The sequence below is a fragment of the Panthera tigris genome, chromosome A2, assembly GCF_018350195.1.
Source record: "Panthera tigris isolate Pti1 chromosome A2, P.tigris_Pti1_mat1.1, whole genome shotgun sequence".
Lineage (NCBI taxonomy): Eukaryota > Metazoa > Chordata > Mammalia > Carnivora > Felidae > Panthera > Panthera tigris.
This window is the reverse complement of record NC_056661.1, coordinates 9,730,386-9,737,021: the sequence shown is the minus strand read 5'-3', so window position 1 is coordinate 9,737,021 and position 6,636 is coordinate 9,730,386.

The following is a 6,636-nucleotide window of genomic DNA, read 5'->3' as shown; positions in this document are numbered from 1 at the left end:
CCCTTGAGGATAAGGACTGGGTCATCATTGCATGGTGGAGAAGCAGGGATTCAAAGCTTGCCTGTGCCACTTACTGCCTGTGCCATCCTGACTAAATTATATCCCCACTCAGCCTCAGTTTTTCTAATCTGCCAAATGGCTTACATAACCCACTTTTCACAGGGTGTGATGAGAGTAAGGGGGAGAAATATATGTGAAACTCTAGCACATTGCTCAGACCTTGTGATTCCCCCCGACCTTTAGCTACAGTAAAAATATCTTTGTTTTTAAGTGTTTATTTCCGAGAGAGGGAGAGAGAGAGAGAGAGAGAATGGGAGGGGCACACAAGCAGGGAGGGGCAGAGAGAGAGGGAAACAGAGGATCCAAAGCGGGCTCCTCGCTGATGGCAGAGAGGTTGATGCGGAGCTGAAACCCTCAACCCACCAATTTAATGCTTAACCGACGGAGCCACCCAGGCGCCCCTAAACTGCTACATTTTTTGAGGGGTCTGTTACAGCGGCAGTTTCCTCCCACCCTGCTTCCCTCCCTCCTTCCTTCCTTCCTTCCTTCTTTCCTTCCTTGGCTTGTTAATGAACTCCGTAACACTGAACACTGAAGTTCCTTTCTCCCAGAAGCTGCCCTTTCACGTCCCTCCCCCCCTTCTTCTCTGGTTTCTTCCATCTGTTTTAGAAAGCGAACTTTCTCCTCTCTTGGGATATCCCTCGTTTACTACTCCAGCTTTGCCACCGACTGCTTCTGCGTGTTGCTTTCGAGGGAGAATTGCAGAAGTTGTAAGAGAGAGATGCGACAAAGTTGGCATCCTGCAGCACCAACCAGATTACTCGGGTGTTTTTTTTTTTTTTGGCGGGGGGGAAGGTCTTGGAGAAGACAACGTGAATCAACCCCAGTTATGTGTAAGGAAAATTGGAATGGTTTCCAGCTGTCACTTTCTCTGCCTTACACACATTATTCAGATAAGTTGGCAGGGGAGTGTTGTTTCGGTTTGTATTAGGGAATTATGGGGATGTAAATCTGGGACTAAGTTAGCGAAATTTAAAATGGAGAATCCTCGGGGAGCCTGGGTGGCTCAGTCAGTTGGGCAGCCGACTTGGGCCTAGGTCATGATCCCACGTTTTATGGGTTCGAGCCCCACATCGGGCTCTGTGCTGATGGCTCAGAGCCTGAAGCCTGCTTTGGACTCTGTGTCTCCTTCTCTCTCTGCCCTTCCCCGCTCACACTCTGTCTCTCTTTCTCTCAAAACTAAATAAACATTGGGGCGCCTGGGTGGCTCAGTCGGTTGAGCGTCCGACTTCAGCTCAGGTCACGATCTCGCGGTCCGTGAGTTTGAGCCCCGCGTCAGGCTCTGGGTTGATGGCTCAGAGCCTGGAGCCTGCTTCCGATTCTGTGTCTCCCTCTCTCTCTGCCCCTCCCCCACTCATGCTCTGTCTCTCTCTGTCTCAAAAATAAACATTAAAAAAAAAAAAACTAAATAAACATTAAAAAAATTAAAAAAAAAATAAGGAGAATCCTTTAACGCTCAGAGTTGGGATAGTGCTGTCATCAGGAGGGCACCTTCTGTGCTGGGCCATCCGGTTGGCGCTTTATCTCTTCCATTCCCTGGCTGTGTGACCTTGGGAGAGCTCCTTAACTACTCTGTGCCTTGTTTTCCTCATCTGTTCCATAGGGATTCTCTTAGCTTGGGTCCCCTTGAGACAAGGACTTGGGTGCAGGCTGTTTATTTGGGAGGTGCCAAAGCAAAGTTGCAAGGGGCAGTGTGAAACAGGCTCTCTTCAAGGAAGACTTTATTCAAGAGGTGGGGGAATTCTTACTACACGGGACTCAGCCTGCCAAGGCTGATGAGGCCTGGGCGGGACGAGAGCTCAGAGCAACCTCACTATAGTTCGGGTAGGGAGTGGTCCTTGTCAGCGGTGACCCCAGGGAGCAGGAGAGAGCTGGGAGACTGACCAAGAAGGAGGAAAAGCCAAGAGAAGGTGTATCACCGGGGTCACAGGATAAAGATTTCTCCCGACAGTGTCCATTCGAAAGCTGGAGGCATGACTATTTAGCCACTGGATCGCAGTCTCCATTGGTTGAGGGTTGAAACCTGGAGTCTTTATTTATTTATTTATTTATTTATTTATTTATTTATTAATTATTTTAGAGAGAGAGCAGGGGAGGGGACGGGGGGGGCGGATGGTGGAGAATCCCAAGCAGGTTCCATCTCCTGAACCCTGGGATCATGACCTGAGCTGAAATCAAGAGCTCGATGCTCAACCAACCGAGCCACCCAGGCGCCCCTAAAGTAGGGAACTTCTTTTTTTTTTTTTTTTTAACGTTTATTTATTTTTGAGACAGAGAGAGACAGAGCATGAACGGGAGAGGGGCAGAGAGAGAGGGAGACACAGAATCTGAAACAGGCTCTAGGGTCTGAGCCGTCAGCACAGAGCCCGACGCGGGGCTCGAACTCTCGGACCGTGAGATCATGACCTGAGCTGAAGTCGGACGCTCAACCGACTGAGCCACCCAGGTGCCCCTAAAGTAGGGACCTTCTAAAGGATTCGCCAGGTTTCCCACCGGGTCCTTTATCTGATCCGGGAAACCATCCACGTTTCACTTAGTTGTCACATCTGCTTGTCCCTGCCGGTCTGTGAAGTTCCCTCAGGCTTCGCTCGTCTTCCGGGATCTTAACATTTCTGTCGTGTTCTGGCCAGGTATTTTGGAGAGTGTCCCTCCTGATGTTTTCTCACAATTATATTGAGGTTATGATGTTGTTGTTGTTGTGTTTTTTTTACACAACTGCTTGCAGAAATGTGGCCACAATCGACCTAACATAAAATTGACCATTTGAGCAACGTTTAAGGGTCCAGTTCACTAGAATTAAATAGAACCATACTGTTGTGCAAACGGTCCCTGCCATCCACCTCCAGGACTCTTTAAAAAATAATTTTTTTTTTTTACGTTTATTTTTGAGAGACAGAGAGAGACAGAGCACAAATGGGGGAGGGGCAGAGAGAGAGGGAGACACGGAATTCGAAGCGGGCTCCAGGCTCTGAGCTGTCAGCACAGAGCCCGACGCGGGGCTCGAACCCACGAACCGTGAGATCATGACCTGAGCCAAAGTCGGACGCTTAACTGACTGAGCCGCCCAGGTGCCCCAGGACTCTTTTCATCTTCCCAGACTAAAACTCTGTCCCCGTTAAACACAAACTCCCCATTCCTGCCCCCTCCCCAGCCTCTGGAACCCACCACCTACTTTTTTATCTTTTTTTACAAGGGCCCAAATCCCATGTACAAGGGCTCCATGCTCCTGACCTAATCACCTCCTAGAGGCCTCGCCTCTGACTGTCATCACACTGGGGGTTAGTTTTCAACACATACAATCTGGGGAGACACGTCTAGTTTGAATATGTCTTATTAAGGGCCATGCGTTATGTTGATGTTGTCTGTGGTCATTATACTCACATTCTTTTTTTTTTTTAATATACATTTATTTATTTAGTTTTGAGAGAGAGCAAGCGAGCAGGGGAGAGGCGGAGAGAGAGGAAGAGAGGATCTCAAGCAGGCTCCGCACTGTCAGCGCAGAGCCCGACGCGGGGCTCGAACTCACGAACCGTGAGCTCATGACCTGAGCCGACGCCAAGAGTCGGACGCTTGGCCAACTGAGCCACCCCACCGCCCCATTACACTCCCATTCGTTAGCCCCACACTTTTGGGCTGCCCTGGGGCGTTGGCAAACATGGGAGGAACTGGATGCATGCATGTGTGGTACAGGCTTGACATGTGATATTGTCAGCAAGAGGTTACTCAGATCTTGCAGGAACTGTCCCCCTATGGTGAAAGCGGGGGTGGGAGGGGGCTGAGGGGAGGGGACATGGGCCACCGGAGGGTCTGCTGCAACAGACATAATGATAAACCAGCCCGTCAGCTCATGGTATGGTCAAGCTGAAGGTGGTATATACCCAGCGCCCCGTGGGGGTTGGCCAGTGCTATGACGTTCCAACATCAGCCAGGGCTGTCTGAGGTCATCAAACCGTGGACCCCACCAGCTCGCCCGCTGGCAGCACCTTTATTTCTTGGCCATCCCCAAGATCAGGGAACCCAAGTAGTCGCAGCAACGCCCAGGCCAAACATTCCGTGTCCCTCAGGAAATAATTCAGCTATAACAGCACTAACAGAAGTAAAAGGATTGAAGCCCCGGGACCTGGGTGCCTCCAGCCTCTGCTCCGGCCTCGTAGGATCCTCTGTTCTCCACACAGCAGCCAGAGGGAGCCTTTGTTTTTCCTTTTCAGCAAAGTCAAAAGTTTTCAAATTTGTAGCTCACTTTTTTTTTTTTTTTTTTTAAATGGAAGCGGAACGCACAAAACACAAAGTTAACCCGTTTCAGACGAACAATTCAGTGGCACTTAGGGCATTCACCGCGTTGTGCAAATATCACCTCGCTCTAGTTCTAGAACATTTTCCTCACCCCAAAAGAAAACCCTGCACTCGGTCAACATATGTTGAATGGAACAGCCAGAACGCCTGTGGTTACGGGGCGACCTGGAAGCGGGGATGCATGGTGACGCATAGTATGCGTCTTAATGGGGCCCTTATACTACTCAACATTGCTGTTCTCGCGCTTCTCGCTTAGGGGCAAGCTGAGCAAATAATTAATTAAATCACCCATCGGTTTGTTTACGGACAGTCATTTATTTTTGTGCAGGCATTGGAGCAGATGGTGAAGACGCAGGGATGGAAAAACTTGCCCTTGCCTTCAAGGGAGTTACGTTGATAGAGGAGACGGGTGAAGCAATTAGAACGCGGTGTACACCAAAGGCAGGCAAACTATAACCCCAGGGCCAAATCTGGCCCCCCCACCTGTGCTTGTGGATAAAGTTTTATTGGAACACAGCCATACCCATTTGTTTATGTGTCATCGGGTTACTTTCACACTACAAGGGCAGAGCTGAATCGTTGCGACCGAGACCGCTGGATCGCTTGCTGGCTCCTGAAAAGGCTCGGAGCCCCTGCGGTTCTCACCACGGTGACTCGGGGCTGTGCTGGGGGCTTTAGCACCCGGTGCCCACAGGAGGGTACAGGAGATCTGTCATGGCAGCCGGAGTTTTAGACTTTGCTTCGGGACCCCCCTCTTTTTTTTTTTAAGTTTATTTATTTATTTTGAGAGAGAGAGAGAGAGAGAGACAGAGAACAAGCAGGGGAGGGGCAGAGAGAGGGAGAGAGAATCCCAAGCTCCGTGCTGTTAGCGCAGAGCCCCACATGGGGCTCGATCCCATGAACCATGAGTTAAGGACCTGAGCCGAAATCAAGAGTCGGACGCTCAGCCGACTGAGCCACTCAGGTGTCCCCAGACAAATGTTCATAGCAGCATTATTCACAATAGCTGAACGGTGGAAATTTCCATCAACGGATGAGCAAACTGTGGGAGATCGCACGGATTCCACCGTCACAAGGAGCCAAGCCCTGACACTGGCTACAATGTGAACAAATCTTGAAAACATCATGGTGGGTGAAAGAAGTCAGACACAGAAGGCCACTTATTCTAGCATTCTATTTACGCGAAACCAGAATAGGAAAATCCATAGAGACGGAATGTAGATGGTGGTTGCCAGGGGTGAGGAGGGGGGTGGAGTGGGGGATATGGGGAGTGACTGCTTAATGGGTGCATGGAAATGTTCTGGAACTAGAGAGAGACGGCCCTTGAATTGTGGACTTTGAACTGGTTAGTGTTATGTGAGTTTCCCCTCAATAAGATGAAAAAAAAAAAAATAGCACAAAGAATTCCTATATATCATTCACCTCGATTTCCCAGATGGTAACCTCTTATAAAACTAGAGCATGATGGGGGCGCCTGGGTGGCTCAGTCGGTTAAGGGTCCGACTTCAGCTCAGGTCACCATCTTGCGGTCCATGAGTTCGAGCCCCGCGTCGGGCTCTGGGCTGATGGCTCAGAGCCTGGAGCCTGCTTCCGATTCTGTGTCTCCCTCTCTCTCTGTCCCTCCCCCGTTCATGCTCTGTCTCTCTCTGTCTCAAAAATAAATGTTAAAAAAAAAAATTAAAAAAAAAAAAAAACTAGAGCATGATAGCCAAAATCAGGAAATTAATATTGATGAGATACTCATACCTAATGGACAGACTGGTTGAATCCCAATATTGGCTAAAGGATCTCGGTTCAGGTGGCACTTCCTAGGTTTCTCCAACCGTGAAGTTTGTAATATATTAACAGTCCGTGGAGAGGGAGAGGTACTTTGAGATTCTGCCAATATCCCATCTCTCATTAAACTTTGGCCACTAACTTTAGCACCTACCGATGGTCCTTGCCTGAAAGAATGATTCCTTTCTACCTGGATTTTTAAACTTTGTGGTAAAAGATACATAACACAGAATAAGCCACTTAAACCATATAGCTCAGTGGCATTAAGAACACTCGCTCTGTCGTGCAACCGTCACCACCATCCCCATCCAGAATTTTCCATCTTCCCAGGCTAAAGCTCTGTCCCTGTGAAATGCTAACTCCCCTCCCCCTCCCCCTGCCCCTGGCACCCGCCACTCTCCTCTCTGTGTGTATGAACTTGACTTCTGCAGGGACTTCATGTAAGTGACACCATACAACATTTGTCCTTTTGTGTCTAGCTTATTTTACTTAGCATAATGTACCTGG